Source organism: Phalangium opilio, unplaced genomic scaffold (assembly GCF_054372755.1).
Source record: "Phalangium opilio isolate 3A_F unplaced genomic scaffold, DU_Popi_V2 ptg000046l_1, whole genome shotgun sequence".
Classification (NCBI taxonomy): domain Eukaryota; kingdom Metazoa; phylum Arthropoda; class Arachnida; order Opiliones; family Phalangiidae; genus Phalangium; species Phalangium opilio.
Window position 1 is genome coordinate 6,105,517 of NW_028324169.1, and position 11,776 is coordinate 6,117,292.

An 11,776-nucleotide genomic window follows, 5' to 3' on the forward strand; every position below is an offset into this window, starting at 1 on the left:
ACGTCTACTTGAACATAAGCTGATAAAATAACGCCACGAAAAACGTTCATGGCAAATTTATAGAAACGTTAAATGCTTCGCTTGAGCATGCCGTAAAAAATACTCTTGATTCAGGAACCCGCCCTTTGTCGGCTGTCTTTACGCTTCAGCCATGTTATTTGCTCGAATCCTTTCGGTTTCGAGCCTAAACCTTTCATTCTCCAGCCAAAGTCTCTTATTTTCTTGCTAGCCGTGTCATAGTCGGGCATTGCTTGTAAAGCGAACGCGAACAAGGCTAAAGCCTCCTCTATTTTCTGCTCTTCCTCCAAACATTCATTTGCGGCAAGTACAAGCCTATCCTTAAAGGGTGGGTGAAGAGGAAAATCAAGTGATTTTTTATCGATTCTATTACTAAAATTAATACCTGTTTGCATAGTAAAAAGTTCAGGCAATATCTCTAAAGTTTTTAAAAAACAAAATAAATGCCGATTTTCGCCTTTTTCTGAAAAATTTTACCTAACCTCCCACGACCAATCACAAGGCGCCCTCTATCGGACGCATTCAACAGGTCGAAAAGTTCACGCGAGTCGCGCCTTTTCCGTATCGTCTGTGATCTGTCTGCCTCTGTTGAGTGTTGACAAGTTCGTAGTAAACGAGTTGTTTAGTTTTATACTTTTGACTGCGTTTTACATAAAAAAAATATCTAATTGAGTAATTTCTGGTACGTTTTTACGTCCGTGAACGCCATTTATTCTAAATTATCTGATAATAATCACATAATTGTCGAATATTTCACGAAAAAATGCTAACGAATTCTCGAAGTGACGATAATTCTCCAAAAGCCTAGGTTTATCGCTCAATATATCAGAAGGCCAGGGGAACATTGCGCAGTACTCGGTTGTCCCAATACAGCGGAAGACACTCAAGGGAATGGCATTAATTTTCATAGTGTTCCAAAAAATCCTGATATACGACAATTGAGGTGTAATGCACTGAATAAAAGTGAAGACCGGGTTCCCAGGAATAAATTAACAGTGTGCTCAAGGCATTTCACTCCAAGTTCGTTTGGTTCAAGTGAAGTAAGAAAAACTTTGAAAAGAAATGCAGTTCCAAGTGTTTGGGGACCCATATCAGCTCTAAAAGTACAAAATCTTACTAATATGGATATTAATCGAGAAACTGATGCAAATGTTGGAACGTCTGGGATTAAAAAAACAACAGACGCTTCTCAAAAATTTCACAGGTAATTATGGAAAGCCAAATTTTTTTCTGATATTAGTTATGGTAGTACTCACAATTGCTGAAATTTTCCATGACCTATTAGTTGAAAACAAAACCAAAAGTCAGATCAAATCCAAGACACAACGTCAGAAGTCTTCTGCTGAACAAGATTGTGTTTTAAATCCTGTTTCCTCTGATGATGAGGATTATTGCGATATTGAGGAACCCGTGCCAGAGTCTATAGGTTCTTCATCATCTACTGAAGCTTTGGGGATAGATTCAAGTTCATCATACGGTCCTAGATTTTGTGGCACTCAAGAAAGTGAAGATATAGATTCAGAAGACGAGTTAGTTCATAGTTCATACTAGCTTTACATTCGATGATTCGGGGGGGATGGACTGTTTATTTTAATTCTATACTATTATTGGATTAGATATGAAGAGGGGACTATTCCTGAGAACAAGCCCCATTTAGAGGATAAATATCTGGTTTTCCTCTCGCAATTGGTTCATGCTTGACAATCACATCTGAATGCTTAGCTGGTCATGTAGTCAATTGGGAAAGCCAACCAAGATTCGGATTAACTGCTTGGGGAAATTACCTTCTGGCAGCATCTATGTATTTTTCCAGCGAAATACCTTCCAAGTTTCTGCGAGTTTTTAAAATTTTAAATATTAGAGTTTTCTCATCCAGAATGTATTTTGTTTATCAACGGATGTTTCATCATATAATTGAAAAGGTATTGCTTGGATATTCGCAGAAAGTTAGAGCTCATTTAAAATAAATTGTATCAAAGCTGTGGGTCAGCGAACAAGAAGAAAATGCTCCAATCAGATCCTTCGAAGAAATACACCTTGTGTGGTGATGGGCGTGCTGATAGCCCTGGTTTTTCTAATAAGTATGGGACATATACGTTCATGGATGCAGAAACCAACAAAATAGTTCATATTGAACTCGTTCAAGTACTAAAATACCTGGTTACTTTTATTGAATTTTTATTCAATTACAATCTCTGGTATTTCAGTCAACTGACGTAACTGCTTCGAACCAGATGGAACTCGAGCGTTTGAAAAGAGGCTTGGAATTTTTCTTTAACATTATCATTGGCGTTGCCAAAATTGTCTCCGACCGTAATCAGGGAGTAATTGCTTTTTTGAGGAAGATGCACCCTAAAATTGTGCATGAATTTGACAACTGGCACTGTGTCAAAAGTAAGAGTTAATGCAAAACTTAAAAACCTGCGAGTTTTGTTATTAAAGAATTGATTTGGGAAAGAAGTGTAGCAACGCTTTATATTTAGAGAATAACTATTTGGTTTATGCTTAGACGTAAAGAAGAAATTAGTTGCTATTGGGAAAGTGAAAAAATACAATGCCATAAATTGGCATACCTGCAATTAGTAATCATGTTTATTGGGTTGGGCAACATCGACGACCAAAGAAGAAAGAAAGGCTAAGTGGACCTCTCTACTTAACCACATTACTAATGTTCACGAAGGCCATGGCGAAGAATACCCAAAATGTTTGCATGGGCTAATTGTAGAGCAAGATACAAGAGTATGGCTTTCAACAGGTGAGAAGTTCTAATACAAGCATCATGTTGACAAACCTAAATGTTTTTCTTTTTCCTTATTTAGGAACTAAATTATTTGACGAGCTCAGCAAAGTCATAAATTCGCCATACACACTTGCAGCTATTTATCAGCTTTCCAGCAAATATCAGACATACTCGGTGGAAGTATTTCACTCTGTGCTGAATTCTTTCTGCCCTAAAATGTATCATTTTACAAAAGATTCCATGTGGTCAAGGTTTGTCTCCTCTCAATTATTTTTAGGTGCCAAGTATATATAAATGCGAAGATAATTTTGAAAAACAGGGTATATCTTGCTGCGCTTCATTACAACGAAAATGAGTTAAAAAACAAGCTGTAACAGCTGAAGGAGACGAACGTTATTGCATAAGCTATCCGAAAGCTAAAGCTGGTGATCCTACGGTGAAAACGTCTTAGAGGAAAGCACCTATGGTAAATTGAACTTCTGTGTTTCTAAAGTTGTCAGTGTGTATACGAAGCTATTGCACTTGCAGAATATGCCCAAAAATTAATGGATATGGCTTATGAACAAGCTGTTACCGTGCCAGTGGCAAGTCATTTGGTCAGTTCTCCTTCAGTTGTAGCAACTATATCATCTTTGTATAAGGATGTCAGCAAAGCTGACTTAGTTGCAAAATTCAGAACAAGATTTCATAAATAATGATTTACTTATTTTTTTCCAAATTATTATTAAAAGATAAAATGCTTTATTTAAAAACAAAATGAAAGAAAAGTTTTAATTGTTCATCCTAGGATATTTGAACACACAAAAATCTTCTGAGGGCCATGTTTCCCGAATTTTTGCAATGGCACAGCTAGGGATAGGGGTGTGTCGCTTGCGGCCTAAGCGCTTTAAACAATCTTGACAAACTGCCGATAAGCAACATAGCTATAACGCCGAAAAATAAAATTGTCATCAGGCTAAGTTTTCGAGTCGTTTGAAACAACAAAATCCTCGCAGTGGCCTGCCTATCTTATTAGAAAGCTGAATGCCTACTCATGAATTTTATCGTCATTTTCTTCACTAGTGTCGCCTACATACGCGTAGTAGGCTGGCCCAACCACATCTAAATCTAAACAATTCACTTTAAATTTTCTCTAATCCACTACGCATTCCAAATCCGGTGTTAACTCTGTCACCTTGACCATTTTCCGACAACACAAACTTTCATGTACTGTATCCATTGAGATACAATGGTTACAAATACACCTAAAATGAAACTAATGAATTTTCAAATCCATGAAGTGAAACTAACGTACAACTAACCAGTTTGTGTTGCCCACACGTTGCTGTGCATTACCAAGATCAATATTTTGATCATTTTCATCGTTTTCACTATCATCATCGCTATTAACCAAAAACTCTGGGTGGTCAATCAATAACGGCTCAAAAGCATATGGTAGGACACCCAAATCTTCAGTTAGTGGTTCCGTACCCTAAATTATGTTCAAGACTTCATGGGGGATAAGATCCTAAGACACCAACTTAACGCCTCCAAAACCCCCATTGCATAACATTGAAAATATTGTTCCTTTTGCCTTTCTAGATTATTATATCCGTATTATAGGTTCTTTAGAAAGATTAACCGATATATTTTCCAAAATATTTCCCTGAAGTGTTGCTACACATTGAAAATATTTCCCCCATAATTTTAGCGGCATAAACTATAAAGGATGCAAGTGTTGTTAGCAAAAAGCAGGCATATTTACACTAAGCCTTGGCATTTTTTCGTGAAAAATTCGACGACTATGTGATTATTATCAGATAATTTAGAATAAATGGCGTTCACGGACGTAAAAACTTACCAGAAATTAGTCAATTAGATATTTTATTTATGTAAAACGCAGTCAAAAGTATAAAACTAAACAACTCGTTTATTACCAACTTGTCAACACTCAACAGAGGCAGACAGATCACAGACGATACGGAAAAGGTGCGACTTGCGTGAACTTTTCGACCTGTTGAATGCGTCCGATAGAGGGCGCCTTGTGATTGGTCGTGGGGGGTTAGGTAAAATTATTCCAAAAAATTTGAAAATCGGCATTTATTTTGTTTTTTTAAAAACTTAAGAGATATTGCCTGAACTTTTTACTATGCAAACAGGTATTAATTTTAGTAATAGAATCGATAAAAAATCAGTTGATTTTCCTCTTCACCCACCCTTTAAATGGTAATGCTCTTTTCCTGCTTTGCTTAGGCTGTGGCTCAGCTATGAGAAAGTTTACACGTGTTATCAATCCGACACAAAGGAAGGCCGTGCACACAGAAACAATAGCAAGAAAGGATGTAATATACAAAAAAGTTAGAAAACCAAAATAAACCTTTCCAAGCCGAGACGAATTTACTTTCCAAACACAGGTCCGCAAGCCAATGAGACAAACCGGAAATACATAGTTCTAATCGGCGAGATATTGCCATCATCATTTGGTTTAAAGCGTTTAATAATTTCCTGCGTATCCTCAATAATTCTAATGAGGATCTAATATCTATCACTTAAATGTGTATTTAACCAAAGAGGGTAGAACGAGGGGGACTGGAAGGCTTGGCTGAAGTATTCTCGCTTTGAAAGTTTACCTCTAAGCTTCCAGTGTGCGAGCGCATCTTTCTCTGCCCTCTTATTGGTTGAAATACAGTGAATTAGGGGGAAAATATAATAAATGAATAAAAAAGAAAAGCGAGAACACCCAAAATGCCTGGCGAAAGCCGCTAGCTTCTACTCCTCCCTCTTTGATTTAACTTTCGGCTCACTCTGAACCGTTAAGACCTCCTATAAGAGGACATGAAACAAGGTCAATTATGGTTAAGATCTAGGTTATCTTATCTCACAGACCCAGTCGTTTCAACACGTATGAAGAGATGAAGAATTGACATCCTTATTATTTAATGAAGCTAAAAGTTACGTTTACAATATATATAAATGTAGTAAAGATGAATTAAAAAGTAAACACCAAATTTTAAATGTTAATATCAAAAGATATTCTTGGAATATTGAGATGAAACAGAGCTTTATAGCTACACAACTACTAAAAGAATCGTAATGCCGAAAAATATATAAGTATTTTAATTTTATATTCTGCAAAAAGAAAATGTTATCGTTTTGTAAGAGATCTTTTCATCCAACTCGCTTTATATTAACTTTGATATGCGTGTACTGTTTCGATTTAGATGCAATCTTCATTACTCGTTCTATATTAACTCTCACTTGTGTCAGTACATAGAAATAAGTTTATCTTAAATAATTAATTAAATATAAATGATATTAATTATTTTAATCGCCAGTAAATAACTTTAAAAATAGTTAACTCCTTTAAAATAAAATTGTTCCTATTATCTTTCGAAACTTTGCTAATATTGACGCTTAAAGTGAAGGGTACCCTTCTTGCCCGCTTTCTTCAAATTTTGGGGTATATATATACGATTCGTTTCCATTATAATAATAGATAAAAACGCATTCGCGTGAACCAATGGTGGAAGCCCTGCCATTGGGAGGCTAGACGTTTCTCGTAACCCTAGCCGCTCGCCGCGTACATTTTAAGCCTAACGACGATGATGGAGTAGAAGCCAATGTTACAGATTGGTGTCTATGTGGTATAGACGAAAGACCAGTAGATGGTGGTGTTTGAAGCCAATGTTGCAGATTGGTGTCTATGTGGTATAGACGAAAAACCAGTAGGTGGTGGTGTTAGAAGCCAATGTTGCAGATTGGTGTCTATGTGGTATAGACGAAAGACGAAGAACAGAAGATGGTGGTGCTTGGAAGCCAGCAAGTACAAACTAGTGTCCATGTGGAGTGGACGAAAACCAAAACTGGTGGTGTAGCCAGCGGAGACAAACCCAATTTCCCAAATTTCCGTGAACCGTCAATGCAGTCCGGAAATTGGGAACACGTTTGCTCCGATACGCAAACTGCGAACGCGGTCACGTGGGGCGTGACAGACACACACACAGATACGTCCAGTGTAACACCTCTCCGTGACGTCATCGTCACTTGGAGAGGGAAAATCTGAAGTAAAGAATGACAAGGTATCGGCAGAGATAATGTAGAAAGTCTGATTGGAAATCTGACTAAGCATCTGCAATCAACCCTCTTAACTTAAAATTTGAAAGTTAGACTTCAATACACCAATTCAAATAAAAGGATGAGAATATTTTGTATTTACTTCTTCCTTTTAAAAACGACTGTTATATGTTTAGTCCGCACTTATGCTCCTGGGTCTGATTCCTAAGGAAAAAATGTAAATGACATGGTAAATACATTACGAGACATTATCAACTTTTCACCTTACCAAAATCTGGAAAACGCCAAGCTATGTCACTTGCTTCCAGATCTTTACTGAAAAAAGAAGGACCGCTGTCTGAGCAGCTTGCTCCTGGATCTGGAACAGTAAGAAAAAATGTCAGTGACATGATCAATACATTACTGGACATTAGCAACATTCCATCTTACCATAATTAGCAAAAAACGAAGCTGCATCAGCTGATATTGATACTTGGGGGTTCAGACTTAGCCCGCTTGATAGGCAATCATTCAGTGAGGGTAACCCTGGACCCTGGATAGACCATCCGAAAAGAGTTTCTAGGGCGACCAGGTTTTGACCAAATCTCTCTATCTTCCCGGACACAATGTCCCAATAAAAATCCGCTCCAATGAGGATACCGATGTCTGAACTGTTAATGCTATTGTTGCTGGCTTCATTTGCTAGTCTTATTCCTCGTTTTTGAGAAAACTCCTCGATTTCTTGGCTGCTTACAATGGTGACAGCATGGCAGACGTAAGGCACCTCGAGTGCGGCGATTTCAATTTGCAAATCTCGATCGTGAATGTTTCGGAGCGTTGACTTAACTTCTTTCGGAAACTGATCACCAAATCCGACAATCATTAAAACTTGCTCTCCCACGACTGGAAGCCTTAATCGGCTTCTTATGAAAGTAGCCTGACTCCCGGTGTCTAAAAGGCATCTTGATTGAAGGGAATTATTTGGGTTTCCTGGGTTATTGACTTGTATTTTAGCCGTTTGGAGCAGGATGGTTTTTCTGGTTTGCGCTGGCTCTAACGTCGAGATGTAGGCACCTATAGGTTCCTTTGGTGTGGTTTCTGTTTCCTTGGCTCGGTGATTGGCTTCGTTTTCCTCGCAAATGGCGAAATTGTGACCCTTTCGACATTTTTTGCATGTGGAGTAATGGGATCTACAATTCGCGGTTTCATGATTTCGGCGTAGACAAATAAAACATCTTCCCGACACGCGGACGATTTTTTTTCTTTTCCTCGAGCGAGAGATTTTGGCAATTGTTAGTGGCGTGGGTTGTGTTCTCGCAGAAGATGCGATACGTTTCCCTTGGTGCAACGTTGTTTGACAAGACACTTGCGGTTGCGGAATTGTGGGTATTTAGGTTTTTATCATAATGGTTGGATTTAGAATTATAGCGGTCTCGATTTTGATTCGACCACTGATGACGCGGCTTTTCGCGACTTTCTTGTTTTTCTTCTCCTAAATTGGAGCACGTTTCGCGGCTCTCTACTTCCTTTCTAAGAAATTCAACTAAAGCGGTGAGGTTCCATTCCGCGTCTCTTAAATGTGAACGACTATAAGCTAACCGCTCATCGGGTGGTAAGCATGCGATAAGAACTGGACAGATAAAATTGCCGCTTAAGGCGGCGTCTACCCCTAAGCCACTCAAACATCTGATATTTACTTGCATTACATCATATAAATTACGTAAAGCTACAATATTGTTCGAATCGCTGACAGTTTGTACACCCATAAGGCGTTTACTATGCGTTTGAATGACTAAATCCTTGCGTTCGAAACGCTCTTTTAAAGTTCTAATAGCTTCGAGGTACTTCTCGTCCGATGCCTTCATGCCCTTGAGAGATTTTTTCGCGTCCCCTTCCAGGTAACCAATTAAATAATAAAATTTTTGGACCCGAGTTAGCGTAGTCTTCTCGTCCACGGAGGTTTGAAACTGTGACCAAAATCCGTCCCATTCGGTCGCCACCAAAATTCGGTATTGAAAGTTCTGGGAGTTTGGACTCTTGGAATTTGCAGGTCGACTCCACTATTGTTGATGCTGATGAAGAGGCTCCACTCGGAAATCGGTATTTCCTCAGCCACCTTTCCGCAGCTCTACGACTCATCGTTATACGGTCTTGATAATCCATCGCGGTCTCGGTTTCTTTTTCAACTGAATAGCGCACTACTTCCGAATCTAATTTAGTTAAGATTTCGTTTTTATTTAAAAGAAGCGCGAGCTGGTCCTCCACATCATCTTCATTGGAATTGGGATCTTTTGATAAGGCATTCAAAGTATTCATTAATCGCGAAACACTGGATCGCGTTGTGGTTCTAAGCGATTTGGCCTTCGCTAATTCATCTAGGCGGATATTTTCTTCCTCTTGTTGCGCGGCAGTTAGGGACATCTTGGTTCTTGGTGAATGGACTTGAATTTATTTGGTATTTACTTCAGTTTATGCACTGTCTTTTCCCTTTTGTCCCGGGTTTCGGTACCATGTTGCGAGTAGCTCTTTGTTGGTGTTTAGGTTATTGGGAGAACCAATATTATCTAGAAGAACTAATTAACCGACTGAAAAATTAACTAGTCTTAATATACTTTTGTTGGTAATTTTGTAAATGATATATTGCTTTTGATATAATAAACAGTATATTATAAACTTTGCGACTTTATTGCAGGTAATGGTTTACTCTAGCAAGGTTAAAATTAGATGAACTTCTCGCGTTGGAGGTAATTTCGAGAGTGATTCTTAAGAAATCCACTAGCAAGAGACGCGAGACCCCATAGGTCACGTATCCATTTTTTATCTTAGAACAACAGAGGTTTTTTTTATCTTGTTTACCTATATTCTTTTTTTACAATGGTCTATTTTGTTAATTTTATACTATCCATTATTAATTTTTATGATTATTTGATTATTATTTTACACAAGATAAAATCACTAAAAATGTTTAAATTCTTAAAATTTCTGGCGCGACATTCGTAACATCGATGGCTTACCGCGACGGATTCGAAGAGGAAGTTACGATCGGCAAACTATTGTCCGAGTTTGAGGGGCTTTACGAGGAAGTGAACCGGAGACTTCCTCGTTAAGTTTTCTACGTTTGCGAAAACCGGAACTTTTTAAATTCTACAGGGCCGGTAGGCCCTTGTAGATATGACTTGATACTCTTTTGTAACGTTAAAGCAAAATTCACATGCTTTTACCAATTTTCCTATGGAGGTTAACATGGGGTTTTTCGTGATATTTAACCACCTCTAACTGAAAAACTAGAGCGAAGTTACTTTTCGGAATACTCTTAATTTAACAATTAAGTATTCAGGGTGTGCGATCGGCTAGTCTAATCAGAAACAATTAAGTCTAAGTATGTTAATTTTAGTTAATTACAGAAGTACTTGTTTCGACCATCGTGATTGGACATAATAATAATACTAGAGCTCTTCGAAAACTCAAAATAACCAAGTATCTATGGTGTAGTGGTTATCACGTCCGCTTTACACTCGGAAGGTCCCAGGTTCGAGCCCTGGTAGATACATGACTTGACTATCGTTATTGGACACAATAATAAGCTAGATCTCTTCGAAAACTCAGAATAACCAAGTATTCATTGTGTAGTGGTTGTCACGTCCGCTTTACATGCGGAAGGTCCCGGGTTCGAGCCCTGGTAGATACATGTTTTGACCATCGTGATTTAACATAATAATAAGCTAGATCTCTTAGGAATCTCAGTATTACCAGGTATGTGTAGTGTAGTGGTTATCTCGTCCGCCTAACACGCGGAAGGTGCAACGTTCGGGCCCTGCTAGATGCATGTTTTGACCATCGTAATTGGACATAATAATAAGCGGTAAAGAAAACATAATTACTCAAAATTTAATTACATTAAGACTGAAGCGACAGATATTATATAAAAACGTCTTGGTTTGGACCAAGGCCGAAAAAACAAACGATATGTGTGAGGTTTATCAATTGACTGAAGTATCAGATATTGAAATTTTTTCTACTTATTTTTATACACTCAATCCTTAATCAATATTTAATTCAATCAACTGATTTTACTGTTAATCGACCTAGTCCCTCTAAATTAATTGAAAAAATTACATATCTACGCTTTTTCAAGAACAATTACATTTTCCGAAAACATTTTATCATGAAATTAATTATTTTGAAGGGATTTCGTGTCGATGCTCACTTGTGAGCATCTTGACCGACATAGTTTTAATTGTTGCTGGCTTGACAAATTTTCAAGTTTGCACCAAAAGAAGTTTAAATCTGTTTTAAGTTGTTGATAAGACTGTCGTTTAGAGTGAATGTCGTCTACTTAAGACAAAGCAACAAAGTTTATCCTGTGTGTTAAAGGGTAAAGATCACATAAACAGAAATACTTCTCAGACTTGTTATATTCATTTCCCGCGGAAATAATATGGTTAAACACATCATTCATTACTAGTTATGCCAAGAAGGTCACATTTAACTCCGACACCCCCTCCCTTCCTCTATTTTCAAAATATATGGCATTTTATAATCACCAGTGGTTTCAGTGTATGGGTCATCTGAGCCGTCGCAACACACTCAGCCAATATTACCATAGACTGAGTTATGACCAAGAAATTCTTAAGTACGGAAAAGGAAGTTCCAGTGCAACTTTACCATCAAAGAGGCGACAATAGAAATGTATCATTTCGATATACGAAATTAAATGTATAAATTCGCGCAACACCCTTGTTTGGCATCCACGATCAAATATTTACATTTTCCATTCGAGTTATGCCAAAGTTCGCTTGCTTTTTTTAGACATCCAGTAGAACATTTCAAATATTCAATACTGTATCCTCAACATGATAAATTAATTTCACGATAAAATGTTTTCGGAAAATGTAATTGTTCTTGAAAAAGCGTAGATATGTAATTTTTTCAATTAATTTAGAGGGACTAGGTCGATTAACAGTAAAATCAGTTGATTGAATTAAA

At 37.6% G+C, this 11,776-nt stretch overlaps 1 non-coding gene across 1 annotated transcript; it reads left to right on the top strand.

The window, feature by feature from the left end:
• The first annotated feature begins 10,267 nt into the window (after positions 1 to 10,267).
• Positions 10,268 to 10,340, top strand: TRNAV-UAC (transfer RNA valine (anticodon UAC)). Its single transcript has one exon. It is a non-coding gene; the product is annotated as a tRNA-Val (tRNA).
• Positions 10,341 to 11,776: the final 1,436 nt, after the last annotated feature.